Source organism: Apodemus sylvaticus, chromosome 13, assembly GCF_947179515.1.
Source record: "Apodemus sylvaticus chromosome 13, mApoSyl1.1, whole genome shotgun sequence".
NCBI lineage: Eukaryota > Metazoa > Chordata > Mammalia > Rodentia > Muridae > Apodemus > Apodemus sylvaticus.
In genome coordinates this window covers 53436625-53444116 of record NC_067484.1, presented here as the reverse complement: position 1 = coordinate 53444116, position 7492 = coordinate 53436625, and positions in this window count along the sequence as shown.

The window sequence follows — 7492 nt, the reverse complement described above, 5'->3', positions numbered from 1 at the left end:
AAGAGGCTGAGTTACCAGTGTGAAAGATGGATGGTACATGAAACTCCGGATGTAGCCCTGTGGGGGTCCAGTTGCTCAGACACCTCTGCTAATTGTTAATTGCTCACTCGGTGCTCAAAGGGGATGTAAATCACTTTGATTTGTAGCCAGGGTTTCACATTCTAGGCCAATCCAATTAGAAGGAAAAAAATTCCGTATTGATTTAAACTGCTTTAAGAATTAGAAAATAATTAATGCACACAGAAAAAAAATGTAGAATGAGTAGCCTTTATCTGGAAACCTGTGTCAGGATTAGATGGATATTTGTGTGTGTGTGTGTGTGTGTGTGTGTGTGTGGTGTGGGGGTGATGGATGATTCCGGTTGTTGACTTGAATACATCTGGAATCAACTAAAACACAAGCACCTGGGACACCTATTAACGATTTTCTTTTTTGGATCCTTCTAGGTGGGAAGACTCAGCCTAAATCTGGAAGAGGCAATTTAGTAACACCTGTAGTAACTAAAGACTCCTCTAATAGTATGGAGACCAATGAAAGCCAATGCTTAAAAATATTTGAAGGTCTTGTTGTGGGGAACAAGGAATTTTGTGACTCTGTATATAAAACTTTTGACAATTTATGTAAAAATAAGGAAAATGACAAACTAGCTGCTTGTTTCTAGTAGCTCCAGATAAAAGGAAAAGTATGAAGGAGGTAACCTAGACCCAAAAGGACATGCATGGTATGTACTTGCTGATAAGTGGATATTAGCCCAAAAGTACAGAATACCCATGATACAACTTACATATCATATGAAGCTTAACAAGAAGGAAGGCACAAGTGTAGACACTTCAGTCCCACTTAGAAGAGGAACAAAATAATCACTGGAGGCAGAGACAGGGAGAGACCTGGGTAGGAGAAGGGGGGAAGTGGAAAAGGGACAGTATCATGTATTGGCGGTGTGTGGGGGGGAGGGGGACGGGGACAAGATTGAAGCCCAGAGGGCCAGGAGAATAAATGGAAATATGCAGCATGGGGGTGGCGACACAGGGGAAACTTCTAGAAAGTTTCAGAGACCTGGGCTTCAGAGGCTCGCAGGACTCAATGGAGATGACCTTAGTGGAAATGGTCAACATTGGGGGGGATGTAACCTGAAGAGACCACCTCCAGTAGATAGACAGGACCCCCCCCCCCAGTTGAGGCATGGGGCTACCCACCCATCCTCAAAATGTTTGACCCAGAATTGTTCGTGTCTAAAGGAAATGCAAAGACAAAAATGGAGCAGACACTGAAGCAAAGGCCATCCAGAGATTTCCTAACTTGGGATCCATCCCATGTGCAGGCACCAAACCCTGACACTATTACTGATGCTATATTGTGCTCGCAGACAAGGGCCTACCAAGGCTGTCCTCTGAGCTATGCTCTACCAGAAGCACACCAAGACAGATGCAGACAGTTACAGCCAACCACTGGACTGAGCGTGGGGTCCTCAGTGGTGTAGTTAGGGGAAGAATTGAAGGAGCTGAAGGCGATTGCAACCCCATAGAAAGAACAACAGTTATCAACTAACCTGACCCCTCAGAACTCCCAGAGACTAAGCCACTAACCAAAGAGTGTATATGGGCTGGTCTGTGGCCTCTGCTACAGATGTAGCAGAGGACCGCCTTGCCTGGCCTCAGAGGGAGAGGATGCACCTAATCCTGTAGAAACTTGAAGCCCCAAGAAAAGAGGTTGCTGGTAGGGGTGAAGGGTGTGGGTAGGAGGGGGTGGGAGTAGGAGGGTGGGGGAGCACCTTCCCAGAAGTAAAGGGGGGATGAGGTGAAGAACTCTGGGAGGGGCGACCAGGAAGGAGGGACAACATTTGGAATGTAAATAAATAAAATAATTTAATAAAAATAAAAGAAAACACCACAAAAGAAAAAGTAGCACTAAGTAGCTCCGTCATTGCATCAAGTCTAACGGTTTCTAAGAGAATCTTAGAATGATTCAAGTTTAAGGAACAGAGAGCGTTGGTGGTTAAAGCCAAAGTACGGGTCGGTAAGAAGTGGCTTCTGTAACTTAAGAAGCAGATATGTGAAAGGACACTGAAGCTGAGGACTAGGACCTTCATATTCTGGAGGTTTATCTTACCTGAGGGATTAGTCTCCATGCTTATCAGAGGATGCACCTCTGCTCCCACCCACCCTCTCCATCTTTGCCTGAGAGAATTGATCTTTCATTGTCTGTCAAACCAGCAGTGACTTTCTCTGAAGGAGATGCCAGGTAGAGCAATATTTATGTCCTCCAGTGCATAGCCAGACTTAAGGCTAAGCAGGTTCTAGAAGGGAGATGAAAGCACAGTTCACAAAGAGGTGTGCTATGCCACTGAAGAGCTTGATAAAGTTGCTAATTCATTCCATTCAAGCAGAAATTTGGGGAATCTGGTGATGGATTTTTTTTTAAGCGTCTGAGATAATGGAGGAAAAAACATAAAATTGGATCAAGTACAGTTTATTTATACTGGCACAATAATAAAAGATGTATTTAGGTTCTTTAGGTTTAATATGGAAGCTCACACTTAATGTATTAAAAGCTTGGTTGGTTGGCTGAAACATTTGTCATAAGACTGCCTACTGAAAACAAGTTGAAGAAGCCTGATATCTGTTAGCATGGTGTTGATGAAGGAATCTTATGGTTCAGGAAAACTGCAGTGCAGAAGTGGGTACAATGTGCTGTTGGGATTTGTACGTTGTGTGCAGGTTGCCTCTGTATATTCAATTGTTGATTGGCAGAGAACCATGTACTGGCGGGATCTTGGTATTGTTGTTCCTATGGCCTGTCGTCAGCCTCATATTTCATAGACATTCATCCTCCCTTACTTGCTGATTAGATTTAAAGATATGACAACCAATAGCTGAGCAGGAAATGAAAGGCAGACCTTCTGAGGAGAGAGAGAGAGAGAGAGAGAGAGAGAGAGAGAGAGAGAGAGAGAGAGTCTGTGAGAAGAAATCAGGCAGGAGATTTGACAACAGCTGGACATAGAGAGGAACAGACACAAGGTTGAAAGGGAGGCAAAGAACCACGTGGCGGGACATAATGCTAGAATGTCTGGATAATTTAGATGAGATAGCTGAGAGTCTGCCCAGCTATATGCCTAGTCTTTCAGCAATATTAATAACTATGACATTATTTAACTACCAGCAGGTACCAGAAAATACTGCAATACAGTGCAAAACCAAATCCTTCATAATAGAACAGCCCGGAAGACATGCCCTTCACTAATGCTATATGACACACAATGGTGTGAGGGGCATTAGCAATTTGAAAGCTTTTTTGTCACTCTTCCCTTGGGCTAGATCTTAGGGTTGGAGATGCTGCTGCTCAATTGGATGTATTAAATACAATGGATTTAATTGGACCCCAAAGTAGCAGGGGCTAGGAGGGTCGTAGCAGAAGTGAGTAGCCCAGGGCAAGGCAAGGATAGTTAGTTTTATAGACTGCACAGGTAAAGGACATTTTACACTGGCGTGGCTTGTGTAGCCCTTTGGTATCGGTTAGTCACTCATGATCTTTTTAGGAATGAAATAGATAAGAAGCCTACTAAGTTTTGGTTTGACCTCTGTAAGCAGAAAAGTTCATAATTTTTTTTTTAAAAAGGCTCCATTGAATTGTAGTGATAAGAATCTTAGCCTGTGAATTAATGTCCAGACTTGAGCCAGTTTGCAGAACCTGAACCCCTTAAAGGAAGGGGTTCCTCTGAGGGACCTTACTAAAATACCTAAGATTTTTACTTTCAGCCTTTCTTCCATCCATCCCCCAGAGGGTTCTACAGCCTTTACCTGTATACTGAGGAGAAGCAAATCCAAGCAGTACCCAGAACACTCGCAGACTTTTCTTATCACAGACTAGTTCCTCTGCTGCTGAATAAGTGGGATTGAGCTAACGTGATTGGGTCCTATCTCTCTTCAAGAACCTGGGGGCCATGCACTTGGAATTTCTTTCTTTCTTTTTTTTTAATGAAAACATTTTTATTAGATATTTTCTTTATTTACATTTCCTTGTTTCCCCTCCAAAAACCCCTATCCCATCCCCCTCCCCCTGCTCACTAACCTACCCACTCCTGCTTCCCTGACCTGGCATTACCCCACCCTGGGGCAATGAGCCTTCACAGGTCCAAGGGTCCTCTCCTCTCTTTGATGTCTGACCAGGCCATGCTCTGCTACCCAACCCATGTGGCTGCAGCCATGGGCCCCTCCATGTGTACTCTTTGGTTGATGGTTAAGTCCCTAGGAGCTCTGGGGGTACTGGTTAGTTCTTAAGTGTGGATACTTTGGTCCTTCTTAGATAGGGTACAAAATACCTATGGGAGGAAATACAGATAAAGTGTAGAGCAGAGACTGAAAGAAAGACCATCCAGAAACCGCCCTACCTGGGTATCCATCCCATATACAGTCACCAAACCCAGACAATAGTTGTGGATGCCAACAAGTGCTTGCTGCTAGGAGCCTGATATAGCTGTTTCCAAAGAGGCTCTTCCAGTGCATGACAAATACAGAGGGGGATGCTCTCAGCCAACCATTGAACTGAGCACAGGATCCCCAATGGAGGAGACAGAGAAAGGACCTAAGGAGCTGAAGGGGTTTACAGCCCCAGAGTAGGAGCAACAATACACACTTAGAATTTCTTAGAGTGGTCCCAGACATTAATAATGTTCATTCTAATTTGTATCCTGGTTGTTTAAAGTCTTATGTTAAAATTACTTGGAACTGGGGGTGGTGAGACACACTTATTACACCAACACTCGAAGGCAAAAGTAGGAGGGTCAAAAGTTTACTCTCAGTTACCTGGTGAGCTCAGTGATAGCTTGAGCTACATGAAGCACCAATCTTAAAATAGAAGTTACTAGAGACCCAAAGAATCATCTCTTTCAACAGACAGTGTCTCATTGTTCTTCACACTTTGCTTGGCTTAGAGCCTGGTCCCTCCTCTAAGAGAGGAGGAGCTTACTATTAACTTGGCCTTACAGTGATAATCGTTATGGGAACTCTCACTTATTGAAAGCCTACTCTGAGTAAGCACTGCACACGTGCTTTACAGGTGGTAGCTTACTAAATCTTCTCAATCACATTATAATACACAAATTTACACTCTAACTTTAGCCTTAAGGAAGTAAAAAGAAAATCATAACAATTCGGTACCCACCCTGAGTCACATAGGAACTCAGCAGTGACCTGGTATCTTTCGAGTACATAATACAAGTCAATTGCCTAAAAGTCATCTGGTACACACACTAAATATTAGTAATTTTAACCATTTGCTATTGCCATAGCTATAACTATAAAGCTATACAGCTGATCTCTGTTGAGATTATTTTAAAGATGACTTTAAATGAAAATGTAATAATTCCTACTTGTTCCGGTATCCTGGTATCCTAACTTTTTTTCCAAAGTATATTTGAGCAAAGAATGCTATGTGAGTAAAAGTCTATGGTCTATTAAGCCAGGGAACTGTGATGTATTGTCTCCTGGAGAGTCCCCAAGAAGCATTAGCACATTAAAGCTCTGAAACATCTTGCAGTTAAAAAAAAAAAACCTATTAATCTGCTTTAACCCAAACTTTTCGAATTCTTTGACAAAGGAATCCTTTCTTCTCATAATATTTATGATCATCCCTTGAAATCACCATTCCACAGAAAACACTTGGGATAAATGAATCTATTGAAATTCCTCTTCCAAGTTGAGCATGTAATGTTTTGACAGTTCCTTTTCTGCCAACTCAACTCCCTGCTGTGGATGTGCTGTGAAATGTCAGAGCCAACAATAAAGTTTCACTGACACTTAATCATAAAACTCAAGATTTTCTTAGGCTTTTTGCATGACAGCTCAACATTCTTTCTATTTTTCTTTATCTTTGTAGCCACAGGTAAAAATCCCTACATTTTCTTAACATTCATGTTCATAGTATTTTCAGCTCTAGTTATAGACTATATAAGTATAGTGTCTCCCATTTTGTAACCCGGGCATCATTGCTAGGGCTAATATAGATCAGCAGTACTTGCCCAGAATATGTAGGATCCTGAGTTCCAACTGCAGTTCTGTAATTAAATCTCTCACACTAATCTTTCCTCTACAGTTAAACTGTGGATTCATTACTGTCTGGAACTGTGCACTGCACTTCTGTGCACCCGTAAAGGAGCTTGCTCATAGAGCAGTCTGTACACATTCATTCATTCAACATCTCCATGTCAAGCATCTTCCACAAGCTAGAGACTCTTCTACGTGCCTTATTAGTTCTCTTTCTTATTGTTGTGACAAAGTACCCCATAAAAAAAATACAAATTGAGGAAAGCAGGGTTTGCTTTTGGCCCACAATCTGAGGATACTGGCATGGCGGGAGGGTGTGGCAGGGGCTGGAGGCAGCTGATCACCCTGCCTTTGCAGTCAGGCAGCATAGAGAGATGAATGCTGTACTAGTCAGCTCCTTTTATCTTTGGTTATTCAGCCCAGGACTCCAAGCTGTGGGATGGTTCTAACCACATTCAGCCTTGTAGAAAGTCTCCCCTAGGCACACCCAGAGGTTTGCTTCCTAACAAATTCTAGATCCTATTTAATTGACAACCATTATTAAATGCCACGATGCTGGAGTGTTGGAGCAAAAGAGACAGTTTAGGTCATTAGTACTCTAAAAGAAGTTCTATTGTGTGGGAAGGAATAGGTAATTATATGTCCAAGTAGATTCACACTGTAGTGTCAGGCAAGGGCATGCGATGTGCAGTTAGTGGGCAAGAAAGCTGAAAACACAAGTGAGGGGAGGCAGTTTGAGCTTGAGAAAGGCTGTCTGGATGGCCCATCAGTAAGTAGAACTCTGAATAACAGAAAAAAAAAAACAATCATGCTATAAGAGGACCGCAGAAAACATAGTTTTATGTTAGAGGAGCTGGCTGAATTTGCTGAATTGGAATAATAGCAGGAGAGCCAGAGCAGAATATACAGTGTAAGTCACCAAGATCAACTTGGAGTCACCAAGACCAACTCAGAATAGCAAGCATGGGCCAGACTATGGTAAGGACTTGGGTTTAGTGGAGATAAAGAGCATACAGAACATTAAAGACATGGACCTAATCTAAAGATGTTTTCACAGGATTCAAAGACAACTATGACTTCAGAACAGCGAACATAATATTGGGAGTAGGAGAGAAGTAGGGAGGCACTATAGGTTATCTTTATAGGTACCTATAGATATGGTAGTCATTTAGATAACATGGTGCAGGAGAGCAAAGGTTCTGGATCTACTTTGGCAAAAGACAGGTGACTGAAAAGTTGGTGCAGTGGTCAAGAGCACTTGTGGTTTTCACAAAGGACCCAGGTTTTCCCATCATCCAAATGAAGGGTCACCATCTCCTTGGACACAAGGCACACATATGGTGCACAGATATGCATGCAGGCAAGACACTTATACACATAAAATGATAAAATCTAAAAGAAGAGGAGAATGAGGAGGAGGAGGAAGAGGAGGAAGAGTCGTAAATGGAACT